This window comes from Chanodichthys erythropterus, chromosome 11 (assembly GCF_024489055.1).
Source record: "Chanodichthys erythropterus isolate Z2021 chromosome 11, ASM2448905v1, whole genome shotgun sequence".
In the NCBI taxonomy this organism is placed as follows: Eukaryota; Metazoa; Chordata; class Actinopteri; order Cypriniformes; family Xenocyprididae; genus Chanodichthys; species Chanodichthys erythropterus.
This window is the reverse complement of record NC_090231.1, coordinates 37,689,476-37,704,748: the sequence shown is the minus strand read 5'-3', so window position 1 is coordinate 37,704,748 and position 15,273 is coordinate 37,689,476.

Genomic DNA, 15,273 nt, shown 5'->3' with positions numbered 1-15,273 from the left:
CTTGTCCTCTTTAGTCCGGATGACATGGCGTCCCAGTTTTCCAAAAAGAACTTCAAATTTTGATAAGTCTGACCACAGAACAGTTTTCCACTTTGCCACAGTCCATTTTAAATGAGCCTTGGCCCAGAGAAAACGCCTGCGCTTCTGGATCATGTTTAGATATGGCTTCTTTTTTGACTTATAGAGTTTTAGCTGGCAACGGCGAATGGCACGGTGGATTGTGTTCACCGACAATGTTTTCTGGAAGTATTCCTGAGCCCATGTTGTGATTTCCATTACAGTAGCATTCCTGTATGTGATGCAGTGCCGTCTAAGGGCCTGAAGATCACGGGCATCCAGTATGGTTTTCCGGCCTTGACCCTTACGCACAGAGATTGTTCCAGATTCTCTGAATCTTTGGGTGATATTATGCACTGTAGATGATGAATACTTCAAACTCTTTGCAATTTTTCTCTGAGAAACTCCTTTCTGATATTGCTCCACTATTTTTCGCCGCAGCATTGGGGGAATTGGTGATCCTCTGTCCATCTTGACTTCTGAGAGACACTGCCACTCTGAGAGCTCTGTGTAGCTCTCATGAAATCCAAAATGAGCCAATATTTGGCATGACATTTGAAAATGTCTCACTTTCAACATTTGATATGTTATCTATATTCTATTATGAATAAAATATAAGTTTATGAGATTTGTAAATTATTGCATTCCTTTTTTATTCACAATTTGTACAGTGTCCCGACTTTTTTGGAATTGGGTTTGTAGATGTTTTAAGTAGTACGTCTTAAGTGTCTAAACACTTTTTTATGCACTGTAAACATTCTTCATTGGTTATTTGTAGCATAGAGGTATTGTTTTCTAAATAATTTAAAAGAAAGAAATGTTTATTGAGCAGCAAATCAGCATATTAGAATGATTTCTGAAGGATCATGTGACACTGAAGACTGGAGTAGTGATGCTGAAAATTCAGCTTTGCCATCACAAGAATAAATTACATTTTAAAATATATTAAAATAGAAAACATTATTTTAAATTGTAATAATATTTAATTATTACTATATACTTACATACTGTATTTTTGAACAAATACTTGCATTCTTAATGAACACATAGACATTGAAAAATCTGACTGACATAAATACCTTTTTGGTTATTATTTGCTAAGTTATTTGGTTTATTTTGATTTAAAACCCCAGAAGTGCGGTACAGACCCAGAGTTTTTTCTGTGATTGTTGACGCCAGTCCTCCTAAGCTATTCAGCAAATGATGGATGAAAGACGAATATGCTTCCTCCTCCCTCCCTGTAAATTGCTAACCTAAGCTAGAGTAAAGTGACATCTCTTCTATGACTCAGCACTTTTCTAAGAAGAACACAGATTCAGACCCAAGGAGCCTGAGATCAAGACTAATTATCTGCTCTTACACACATTGATTATTGTTTTTTAGGTGCCTCATAAAATAATATAACAATTATAAATCAATACTCCATCTCAATCAAGTAAATTACAGCTGTTAATTCCCTTGTTCTTGTTCTTAAAGAAAACAGAAATATGTGTATATCAAAACAGACACATGTTTGGGAACTTATAGCTGGATAAACCTAAACAATTACATCGTGGCTTTTCAGAGAGACAGCAGGAGGTGACCGGACAGTTGGGGACAACATTTATTTTAGGATACAGTCTTGAGACACAATAGATCAATATAATTTTTTGCCAAGTCACAGAGTTCATGCACTCAAAATATCTGTCCAGCTCAGCATTACTTCCATACGTTGGGGAATTTTAGCAGCATTATACTCTCACAATCAATATGCTGACATAAATATATATTTGATGGTCAGCATATTGATTGTGAGAGCATAATGCTGCTAAAATTCTCCAGCATATGGAAGTAATGCTGAATTCAGCCTATTTAGATAACTATATAGTACTCACATATACACACATATACACACACTCACAGGCCACCTTATTAGGAACACCTGTTCATCTGCTCGCTGCAGCAAATATCTAATCAGCCAATCTCATTTCACATTTCAGCCAGTGGCAGCAAATCAATGCATCCGAAATCGCATATTGTAGATTAGGTACTACATTTGGTTTGAAACTTAACTTCGTGACCGCAAAAAAAAATAATTTTCTATATAGTATGAATGAAATCCGGAGAGCCTAACTGAATATTGTTGCTGACTGTGACACATGTCCTTCCCTTTATGACCACAGTGTACCCATCTTCTGATGGCTTCCTCCAACTGGATAACGCACCATGCTACAAAGCTCAAATCATCTCAAACTGGTTTCTTGAACATGACAATGAGTTCACTATACTCAAATGGCCAAAAGATCACCTTTGGGACATGGTGGAACTCAGCATATCGGCTTAGGACAGTCTCACAGACAAAGACACAGACTGAAATTAGAGATGTAAAATAAGAATTAACATAAGAGGTGTAGACTTATGCACATTTCCTACCCTATTTGTAGATTAATTTAATGAAATTAGATGTATGTAAATGAATTCTCTAATTTTTCTCGTGTTTATGCCATTTTTAATCCATGTTAACAGATAATGTACTTTACATGCAGTATATGCCCAGGGACGGACTGGGACTAAAAAACGGCCCTGGACATTGACTAGGCCCGGCCCAAAGCAATCGGTGTGCGGAAACTCGACAACAACAACAATAACGCATGAGTGTCACAAGACTTTAATTGAATTTGTGGCTCATGATACTATACCATGCAAATTATAGCAATAGCACTGATGTTGACTAGATGTTGTGTTAAAAGCATATTATCCTAGATTAACTTGAATACTCATATAGCAGGGGTCTCAAACTCAAATTGTTGCGGGGCCGTTTCTGTGATTGACACCTCCTAGGAGGGCCATATTAACCTTCAAGCGCAAGAAAGCGCAACATTTCAGAAAATGTACTTTCCTTTGCATTATTTCTCATTTACTTCAAATTTCATTAGACCTACTAAAATAATTTTATACCAATACTATAAATATCTTATTTACCATACTAAATGTAAACAGCAGTGTCTCTCTCATTGTTACAGAGTGTAATATAATTATATAATACTATTACTAACATAATTCTACTAATATAGTAATATAATACTACTAATATAATACTATTAGTTGCAATAGTCTGGTGCAACTTCTCACATCCAACAAGATGCATGAAATAAAAAATTTGTAATTTAGGAACAAAACCAGCAACACTTGTGGTGTGGAGGGGTCAGAAATAAACAAAAAAACTAGAGCTATATATCAACTTTATTGTGCCAAAAAAATAAAAATCTCTCATTGTTACATACATTATTAGTTTTTAACATTTAGTGTATTTCCCTTACTTTATGTTATGTTAATAACATTAAAATCTTGCACTGAACAATACTGTACTGAACAAATACAATCCCTGAATACATGTGTACACTCTTCTGTTTCTTGACAGACACCTGCAGCGCTTCTGCTCACACAGCTGGGCCACATTTGTCCAAGATGCCGTTTGAGCATCGGTAACGTTTAATGGCTGCATCGGATGCGTTTCGGTGGTTTAAATCGACGCTCGTGACTTAAAGTAGAGTGCTTTTACTGTAATTTAGGCAAGCGCGCTCATAATAGAAGCGACTCGGTTGAGAGCGCGGCTCATGGTTGCATAGCAACGACAGACGCCACTGGAGCGAAAGCGCATTGGAAAGAAGGAGAATGCGGCTCGGCCGCTTATGTGACGCGATATGTGAATGCCCTCATAGAACGGCGACTTTTTCTTTGCATATCAGACCGGTAGCAACTAGAGAAAAATAATAATAATTTAGCGGGCCGGATTATGTTTTATTTTTTAGATCAGTTGCGGGCCGGATAGAGGGGGGTGGGCGGGCCGGCAGTTTGAGACCACTGATCTAACGTCTTTGCTGTTGGTTTCTTCCTATTCTTTCACTTCTTCTCCTTACTTGGCGGCCACGGCCAGTGCAGCCAATAGTATCTGTCTGCGGACTGCAAGAGGGGGGCGTAACAAGAAAGGGGCGTAACTTGTTGAGGGGGCGTAACTTGAAGTTGCTCAAATCACACAGAACCACGCGAGATGTCAAAACGAAATGACGGCAATATAAATCGCTATAGAAACGTACTACTAATAGTTTATTTAACATTATTTGTCTTACCGTGGTCAGTATCGTCATATGTCGGCATGACATATTGCGGTCTTCAAGCAGGAGATGGATGAAATATTCTGAAATGTGATGCCACCTGTTTCCTCCCTAATTTATGCACTTTAGTTATTGACTGTGAAAAACACCGGAGTTAAGCTGAACGATGACACTATTGTCTTTTTAATGCTGCATTAAAGGAGAATTGAATTTTGTTTGCATCGTTTAATAATTTAATATGGTCACTTGACTATAAAATCCAACATAATTATGTATTCAACCTGCCATTGAAAGTCTATTAAGAAACGTTTATTCCTTATATAAAAAAGGACGTCTGAATCAATAACTTATTTCTTAAACTAAGCTTAAATTAATTGACATTAAGCTACTTTTGAGGAAGTATTTATGAATTTATTTGTCAACACAGATGCACACACATTCACGTTGGTCACCGGTCTCTCTCCCTCAAAAAAAAAAAAAAAAAAAAAATCCATTCCAATGTTTCATATTTCATATTTGGTAACAAGTTACAGCATTAGGTGTCATGAATTAACAATGAATATTAATGTTTTACCATAAAAAAAAGCACATAAAACATCAACCCAAATGTTTAAGACAATTTTTCCATTTCAACATATTTAATTTTGGGTAACAAAAGTTACAGCATTAGGTGTCATGACTTAATGAACAAATCACAGGCACAATGAGGTCTTCTTGTTGTCTTCTTGTTTAAGCCATTACTTCAACCTTAAAAACAAGAAACAACAACAAACAAACAAAAACACTTTACAATAAGTTACAGCAGTTACACGACGAATACAGTCACAGGTGATCCACAGTCCAATCCAGAAGGGGGCGCGTGCGGTAATGCATTGTAGCCTAACAACTTTTAACCAGCATTAATCACAAATAATCGCAATAAGCTCTGTGTTTTGTTACATTCGATAAGAAACAAAGTCATCTCTCATATTATGTCAATTTTATCATGAAATGCAGTTTTGACGCTTTTTGATGTGGCATAACAGGCGCTGTATAGGCACCTCAGTTCCAGTGACAGCGCAAGTGAACGTGATCATCTCTTCATCTTCATTACTAGTTACAGAATGAACATGAATAAAGATCTGTAGGTATGTTGAAAGATACAGTACAACTTACTGAAACGTATCATATCTCGTGTAATCGCTCAATCAGTGTACGCGGACCGCGGAAAGACGTCTATAAAACAGCTTGTAAACAATGTCACTTAGTATTACATTTACCTCAGAAATGCCATTCAGTGTCTACAGCTTGTAAGTTCGCCAGAGAAATGAACTCTTTCGCTAAATATATGCACTACATTAGCCTATATATTCATTATATTTTACTTAACCAACTAGTGATGTCTTAATTATTTAATATGTTCAAATAAATCCATCATGAAAACAAGTTATGATTTATTTCAACAACGAATTTGGGAAACATAATTTTATAATTAGATATAGAAGTTAATGCAAAAACTGTCTTATATGCAATTTTCATGTTAACATTTTTTTATTATTATTATTATTATTTGAGTGGTGATGATTATGTCTAAAAAAATAAATAGCAACTGAATTTAATAGTTTGGGATTTGTTGTAACCTTTAATATTGTAGTAATGTGCAAGTAAGGGCTCCCTATATATAGTTTACAGCATTAGCAGAGGTTTTTTTTTTTTCCTTAAGAAAATTTTAATTATAATTAATGAATTAGGTTAGCAATTTACAGGGAGGGAGGAGGAAGCATATTCGTCTTTCATCCATCATTTGCTGAATAGCTTAGGAGGACTGGCGTCAACAATCACAGAAAAAACTCTGGGTCTGTAGCGCACTTCTGGGGTTTTAATGAATTTAAAGATAGAGACACAGTTGGTTTAGTAAACCACTGTTTAATAAAAAAGAAAAAAGAAAAGTTTAGTTGTCTCACCCTGCTATACCGAACCGTAACTTCAAAACCAAGGTACGTACCAAACTGTCATTTTTGTGTACCCTTAGTATATGGGGATGAATAGGAGGCCATGATGATGGACAGAGGCCAATAGGCAAATCTGGCCAGGATGCTGGGGTCACACCCCTGCTCTTTCTGAAGGACATCCTGGGATTTTTAATGACCATAGAGAGTTAAGACCTTAGTTTAAAGGGTTAGTTCACCCAAAAATGAACATTCTGTTAACATTCTGTTAATTACCCACCCTCATCTAATGTAGAACACGGAAGTGCTGCACTGCGTTCACTACGTCAACTGTGTAGGAGACTGATGGGAGAGAAGAAATTATTTTTGTTTTGTTTTTGGCGCACAAAAAGTATTCTCGTCACTTCATAAAATTAGGGTTAAACCACGGTAGTCACATGGACAATTTTAACGATGTCTTTAGTAGCTTGAAAGTGGTGGTTAAATTGCTGTGCGTATGGAGGAGTCAGAGAGCTCTCTGATTTCATCAAAAATATCTTAATTTGTGTTCTGAAGATGAATGAAGGCCTTGCGGGTGTTGAGTAATTAATGACAGAATTTTAATTTTTGGGTGAACTAACACTTTAACGTCTCATCCGAAGGACGAGATGCATAAATCCCCAAACTCATTCTCTCAAATGGACCGCATGCCGTTTACTGACAACAATTTAATTTTCTCATTTCATTTGAATATTTACTTGTTTTATGTAGAGGGACTATACAAATGTTTGCTTTATGTAGATAAAATCTTCTTGAAATGATATCATGATAGCACTAGTTTAATGTTGATTTAAAGGCAAGCCATTTTCACTCTAGTAGCCGTGTGGATCTGATAGGACAAGAAAGAGGTTGCAACCTCTAACATGATTGAATCCCACTGTATTCCTCCTTTAATCTTTGCTCTAGCTTGACTTTGTAATGAAATATATCAGCACAGTCGGGGGTGAAGATAAGACTGAACTAGACGTTTACATCAGCGAGGGCGAGGCCACGGTTGTGCTTGTAGTGATTGATGGCGCGCGTCAAACCGGCTTAACTGAAACATCCTCCATCAGTTTTGCCCTAGTCAGCCTTTCATGCTTTGGAAATATGACTCCTACAACAGACAGAGTGCATCACATCTACATTATTGTACCTTCCAGCGGATTCCAGTAGAAATGATTGCTTCCATTTGGTGGCAAGCCTCCTACTTTCATCTGATGCATCGCTGGCTAGAAGCACAGATGTCCTCAATTCATTAGGAAACGAGTCCGCCCAATAGAGTAACTGGCAGTGGTTGGCTTTTTCCTGTCAAATCTGTTGTTCTGTGCAGGAGGGGATAGCGAGCTTGAGATCTCCCATTTGTCAGCTTGCTGGGAAAAGCTTTGAATGGGATCCAGGAAGAAGAGATTGTTCCTTCTGGATCCCTGGAATGAAAAAGGAACCTTGCTTTTTCTGCTTCCTGAATATTGCAAAGAAGCAAATTGAGCAATTAACACTTTTCTGCATTTGATTGGGGCTCTAAATGTGTAATGAAATTACTCTGCTGTAATACACTTACATTCTGCCAATATGCAACATCTGTGGTGCAGGTTTGAGCTTAATTACTTCCAAATCACATTATGCCTATACAGTGTCACTGAACTGCATGGGAAAGAACTATTGGTTCTTTGAATTGATTAAATGTGATCAATATTATGGGATTATAAACAAGAAGCAAGTGTAAAAATACAGTTTTGATGAACAGAATGACAGCGTATCACACCAAGCCAGATTTATATGATGGATGGATGCCACCTCAGTTCAATTCAGGATTTGAAATGTAATTAAAAAGTAACATCGAATTGCTTTCAGTTCACAGTTGGTGTCAAAGAACGTTTTTATGTTGGTATTTGTGGCCGTGTAAACCAAAGCAAATAAGACTGCAGACATGCACAAGATCCGTGAAGTGTTTTTGAAGAAAGCTGTCTACCTCTAGACTTAACCAGATTGTGTCTATGAACAAGTGCTTTTTTGGTCATTCTCTCAGGGCCCCTGTCCCCTCCCTCAAGGAGGATTTAGCAAGTGCAGCTTTGTGAGTGTGCGAGGGAGAGTGTCTGCGCACTCTCACAGCCGGGTGGGCCGGCTGAGGGTCACGGGTCACTGGCCCGCCCAACTTCCATCAAGGAGAACAAAGCCTCCACCGGCCCAATGAAAGAGCAGGTTGGGACTGGGCTCAAGTCCAAGGTTCCCGGCCCACATCGGGGGCTTACCAGGGGCTGAAATACGTAAAGAAATAAATAATCAAATAATAATCAGATCCTCAGCCTTCTGGAAACCTGGTCATGTGGGAACGCTCAACATGCCCATAATCAGTTCCTCTCATGAAGCCTGAAGATACACCCCCTTTTCACATCAGTCCCTTTTTCTTCGTCACTTTGAAGTCTGCTTGCTTTTGTTCTTTGCATAACTCGATCTGATTTTTTTGAAAAAGCTAATTTGTATGCCTTTCCAGTGACATAGCTGCCACCCAGAATTCTTCACAAGGAGGTGGCAGAGAGGTCAAATCAAACAGACGTCTGAAAAAGAGGCCCAGGTATGACTAAGCTAAAACATATGATAAGAGAACTTTGAATTATTGTCTCTGTGTGCACAATGGAGGATTAGAGGCTTGCCGGACAAAATCACTCAGAGAATAGGAAGTTGGGGGTGGGGCTTTTTTTTGGTTTTCTCTCTCGATTATTTTCCCACCTAAACCACTTACTCTCAAACATGACGACCATGCAGAGCAAGCCGACAGATTACACAGACAGACAAATATTTGCTCTGGTTTCGTTCCAATGTAATTGTGAAGCTTGAATGTGGCTTCAGTTAAAAATTTCACAGGGAGTTTCTCCAAAGCAGAGAGATAAACAACAACATTTTAATGCTAAATTCAGAATTTAACAATTGTCTCATTTTTAATTCATGTATTGGAATTTGAATCGGTCTATTCCATTGGAATTTGAATGATGGAGAGAAATTTACTGAATATCATTTCAGAGAAACACAAAAAAAGAAATTGCTTTAATCAACACATAATCACAAATTTTGAATATTTTTGCCCTGAAAAGTTTTTTTTTTGCACATATTTCTCTAAAGTGTTGTTTTCAGAAAAGACTATAAAATAAGTTTTTTGTTTGTTTGTTTTTTTTAATCAAAATTTGGATTTGTTATCAAAAAATATATGGAGATTAAATTGAAATGAATAAAGATAAGACCCTCCGTGGTCCATAATTATAATTTTTTATTCAAATGTATATTCTGGATTTGATTTTGTTTGTTACTTTCCATAGCTGTATATATATATATATATATATATATATATATATATATATATATATATATATATATATATAATATTAGTGCTGTCAAATCGATTAATCGTGAATAATCGCATCTAACATAAGTTTGGGTTTACATATATGCATGTGTATATATTATTATATTTATATATATTATATATTATATGTATGTGTGTGTGTGTGTCAGTGTGTATATACATAAACACACCCACATATATTATAAACTTTTACGTTAGATGCGATTAATCACGATTAAAATATATATATATATATATATATATATATATATTATATATATATATATATATATATATATATATATATATATATATATATATGCTATTTACATTTGAATTCATAATACAGAATTGTATGTTAAATTTGAATAAAAAATTATATGTATTTATACAGTGGGTACGGAAAGTATTCAGACCCCCTTCAATTTTTCACTCTTTGTTATATTGCTTTTTTTGATTAAACAGTGGTTTACTGAACAAATTATGTTTTTGTCTTTAAATATATTAAATTAAATCATAACTAAAAGTTTCTTGAGGATAAAAAAATGATCTTTGCTATAAACTATGTAGGGAGCCCTTACTTGAACATTATGCTACTATAATATTACAGGTTAACAACTGAGCCCAAACTATTAGCCTAAATTCAATTGCTTTTTATTTTTAGATATAATAATCAACACTCAAATAACAAATTGTATGCAAATATGTAAGCTGCACCTATAGGCAGTTTTTGCATTAACTTCTATCTGCAATTTGTTGTTGAAATATAATCATTTTTACACAGTGGTTGTCATTTTCATGACAGATTTATATAAACATACATTAAATAATCAAGACATCACTAAAAGGTTGAGTTAAATATAATGAATATATAGGCTAATACAGTGCATATATTAAGCAAAAGAGTTTCTCTGGTGAACTAACAAGCTGTGGAGGACACTGAATGGCTTTTCTGAGGTAAATGCTACATGACATATATTGTTTACAAGCATTCATTGATGTCTTTTTGCCGTTGAAACACTGATTGAGATGCAATTACATGAGATATGACTGTTTCAGTAAGTTGTACTGTATCGTTCAACATGCCTTCAGATGTTCTTTCATACTGTAACTCTGCGCTCACGCTGCCGGTTGAACTGAGGCACCTATACAGTGATCTGTCACGCTACATCAAAGAGCGTCAAAACGGCATTTTCTGTTTGAATTTCATGATTTCGTGGACGAAATTTGAAGATGACACTTTGTTTCTTATCGAAAGTAACAAAACGCAGATTGCGATTATTGGACGTTAGGCTACAGTGTTGCAATGTAATGCTTTGGTACAAAGCCCTGTACAGATGGGTTCGGTACGAATATATATATATAGTTGAGGAATTCAAATGTGAATAGCAACACTGGTGCTTGATTCAATATCTGACTTTTGAAATAGAAAATCCTGATTTTTAGGACTTCTCACCAACCTTCCCTTTAATGACGCAGTCTTTTTAACTGCCCTTCAAAAGCTCTACTGCGTCTTTTTTCTGGTCCTCGGCCTTGTGCCAGGAAGATGACAAATGTACTTCTCTGTCTTCTGTGGGAGCTGGTTTCTAAGGTCTCTCCTCTTTTTTTTTTTATAGGAGGAAATGGTATTTAGAAGCTCAAACAGGATGTCCCGCTGCTCGTCCTGACTGTGAACCCCCACCCAACACTGTGAAATGGCTTAAGTTAATCCAAGATCCTGAAAGTAGTGCATTTTTTTCCCACCCCCTTGTTCTTCATCATTTAGAAGGCTTCAGGAAAAGAAGAGGGGGATACAATGATTTCCTTCTGGTGTGTCTCAAACACAGACAGACTACCTGCTGTGTGAGACTATCTCCAAGTGTGTCCTCTGTAAACGTGAACAGTGTTTATGTCCAGCGTTTGATGAGGTGGACTTGATGGAGCCTGTTGAAAAAACAAACAAAAAAACTTCTCATGTCATATGAAAACTATCTGAGATCATAATGTAATGTACATAAATTATGATAGAATTGGGTGAACTAATTTTATTCAACAGGAAAATGATTTTGACTTAAAAAGGCTTTCAAAGAGTGAATAACTTTGCTGTGTGTTAACAGATGGTGCCAAAAGAAAAGCTGTCTGTCTCAAAATATCGCTTGGGACCTTTTTTTCCCCCATACTTTTTGTGCCCAAACCCATCAAAGCTCTGGTATCTAACTTGCTGTGGTTCTTTTAATTGGCTCATGCCTCAGATTTATGAAGTAATGAACAGGTGTTGGGTGGGAGGGACAGCATGACATGGATTATAACCCTCCCCATGCGCCCAATCTCTCTCACACACATCTTTAGTTTTTCTGTAGTTCTCATAGGCAGTTTCCCACTCCAACAAATAATCCAATTTGTCATGCAACATCAGGGTATTGTCATTTATACTATTCACAGATTCAGAACCAGGTTTTACAGGTAATTCTGGGCCATTAAAATACAGAATGACCACTAAAATTATGCTGATTGCATCAAAGACGTCAGATTAGAAAATTATAATGTCAGAGAATAAATGAATAAATTAAAAATACAACCCAAATTCCAGAAATGTTGGGGCGTTTAAATTTGAATAAAATGAAAACTTAAAGACTTTCAAATCACATGAGCCAATATTTTATTCACAATAGAACATAGATAACATAACAAATGTTTAAACTGAGAATTTTTACACTTTTCCACTAAATGAGCTCATTTCAAATTTGATGCCTGCTACAGCTCTCAAGAAAGTTGTCACAGGGTCAACAAATGGCTGAAAAAGCAAGAAATGTTGAAAAGATTCAGCTGGGAGAACATCTAGCAACTAATTAAGTTAATTGATATCAGGTCTGTAACATGATTAGGTATAAAAGAAATGTCTTAGAGAGGCAGTCTCTCAGAAGTAAAGATGGGCAGAGGCTGTCCAATCTGTGAAAGAGTGTGTAAAAAGAGTGTAGAAAACAATATTGCTCAACATCAAATGCAAAGGCTTTGCAAATCTCATCATCTACAGTGCATAACATCATCAAAAGATACAGAGAAACTGGAGAAATCTCTGTGTGTAAGGGACAAGGCCGAACACCTTTATTGGATGTCCGTGGTCTTCGGGCCCTCAGAGGACACTGCATCACTCATCTGCATGATTGTGTCAATGACATTACTAAATGGGCCCAGGAATACTTTCAGAAACCACTGTCGGTAAACACAATCCGCATAAGTGCATACGGTATGGGTAGCTTGCATGTTTTGGAAGGCACTATGAATGCTGACAGGTATATAAAGGTTTTAGAGCAACATATGCTCCCCTCCAGACAACGTCTATTACAGGGAATGCCTGAATTATTTCAGCAGGACAATGCATAACCACATACTGCAGCTATTACAACAGCATGGCTTCATCGTAGAAGGGTGCTGAATTGGCCTGCTGCAATCCAGGTCCTTCACCTATAGAGAACATTTGGCGCATCATTAAACGAAAGACGACCACGAACTCTTTAGCAGCTGGAAATCCATATCAGGCAAGAATAGGACCAAATTCCAACACCTAAACTCCTACATTTCTGAATTAATGCTATTAATCTTTTAAAACCAGAGTTTCCCACACCAAACTATGTGCCTTACATGCTCTTTGGTGAATTACTCTATTACTGGTGTGAATCATGTTCATCAGAACTGCATACTTTTCCACACAAGTCCTATATTGGAGAGACAGCATTCTAACATGCATGTGCTCACAACACAAGCTGACCACACAATGGAGATGACTTGTAATCTAAAAACGTCAAAACATCATTCATTAATTACTTATATGACAAGATAAACATTAGACGTTTGCTCACATCTCAAACCCATAAGCTTTTGGAACAACTGTAGTTTGGTTGGCATTCGCTGCAGGATGTTGGATCCAGAGCCAGCTGCTCTCCCATGAATTGTGTGGAATGGTGTTAAGTGAAGTGGCTTAGCCGTAAGCCCGTTAGAGATGTGCTCACACTTCCCGTCCCTCAGCCTCTGTGAATCAGTGAACAACAGAGGCTTTGTAGAGCCTGAGTCTGAAACTAAACAGCCGAGTTTAGCAGTACAGTCATTTGAAGCATTCACGATTAGCTCCAATCACTTCCTCCTGAATTAATCATACACTGGAGGGCCTGAACTCCTCAAATAACAGTCTTACCCCTGGTTTCACAGACAAGGCTCAAGCCTAGTCCTACACTAAAATGTATGTTTTAGCTGTTTTAACTGAAAGCAACTTGCACTGACATATCTTAAAATATGCCAGTGCCATTGTTTTGTCTCAAGATGCACACCAGTAATTTTTTCAAAGTTTGTCCAGGCAGTGTTGGAGCCACTTCAAAGGTCTGGAATGAAAGTGTTGCCATACCTGGATGACTGGCTGGTCTGTGCAGCATCACCTCAGCAAGCAGCTGATCAAGCACGTCATCTGTTGGACCATATTGTGGATTTAGGAATTACTGTGAATTGGGTCAAATGCAGTTGACCAATTTCATAGGTCTTGCTCTCAACTCTGTCATGATGTTGGCTGTTCCAACTCCAGAGAGAATAAGGTCAATTCTAAGGCTGTAAGGCATCTTCAGGTTGGCCGCACTCAGCAGTACATTGCTCTCCTGAGACTCTTGGGGAAGGATCAACAGTAGAACCACTGGGACTCAGACCATTCCAACGATGGCTCATTCAAAAACGTCTGTGTCCAATATGAGACAAATGCTGGAAAATCAGTCACAGATCGTTGCGTGCGAGCTCTAGCACCTTGGTCACAGGAGTTTCTCCTTAGAGGAGTACCATTGGGACCTCCACCTGCACAGTGGGTGGTTGTAAGGACGGATACCAAACGTTCTGGCGCAAAAGGGGAGTGAATGGCACTTGGGGAGAGGCTCTGCACACATCAATATCCTAGAGTTGACAGCGGTGTGTTTTGGTGCACACAGACAATGGCGTGACCATTTTTTATATCTATCATCAAGGGCCAGTTGTTCAAAAGTTATCTGATTGGCTGTCGGATTAGATCAAATCTTGTTCAAAAGAGAAAAAAAAAAGGATTTTGAAATCAGTTTAGATCACAAAATCCAATCTTGGTTTTGATATGGATCAAATCATCAGTTTGTATTGTTCAAAACTTTTTAGTAAGATTGGGATACATTTGATCCAAAAAAGGATTTTACTGATCCCAGCAGAGGGGTGGATTTCAGGAGCAAAAATGTAATAACTTTTTTACTTTTGATTAGTTTAACTGTTAATAGGTATGATGTCCACTTTTAATTTATTACTTTAAGTCTTTCGGTAGCCTACAGTGAAGTAAAAAAGAGATTCTGGCATCATAAAATAATCCCCAAACAGTAAATATCAAACAAAAATATATTTAATTTGGAGTGCTTTTTTTTAATCACTGTTTGTAAACTACATTGGCACAATCATAAGAGATGAACCAGTCAAAAGGTCTTTGTCAGCGAACGCAAGGTTTCTCGGGTGAACGCTACATGGAACTTTTCTGAGAGAACGCAAAAGCATTGAAATCCCCCCAAAACCCCATCTCATATTCTTTCTATCACCATGTCCCTTTAGGGGCTCCGTAGAGCACTAGTAATCCAGATTTGTTAATCTGAAAAAGTGTGTATCTGGATCAGGGTGATCCAATACAATCATGCTCTGAAAACCTGGCACAAAAGTAAGATGGATTATCTGATTCTGGATAGCAATACATGGTATTTCCAAATCCAGATAATTCTGGTCCAGATTAAACGTTTTGAAGAATTGGCCCCAGGTTTGCGGAGTGTGCTTCAGGTAGCTTGCAACCTGCTGTCCATCCAAGCAGAATATTTAC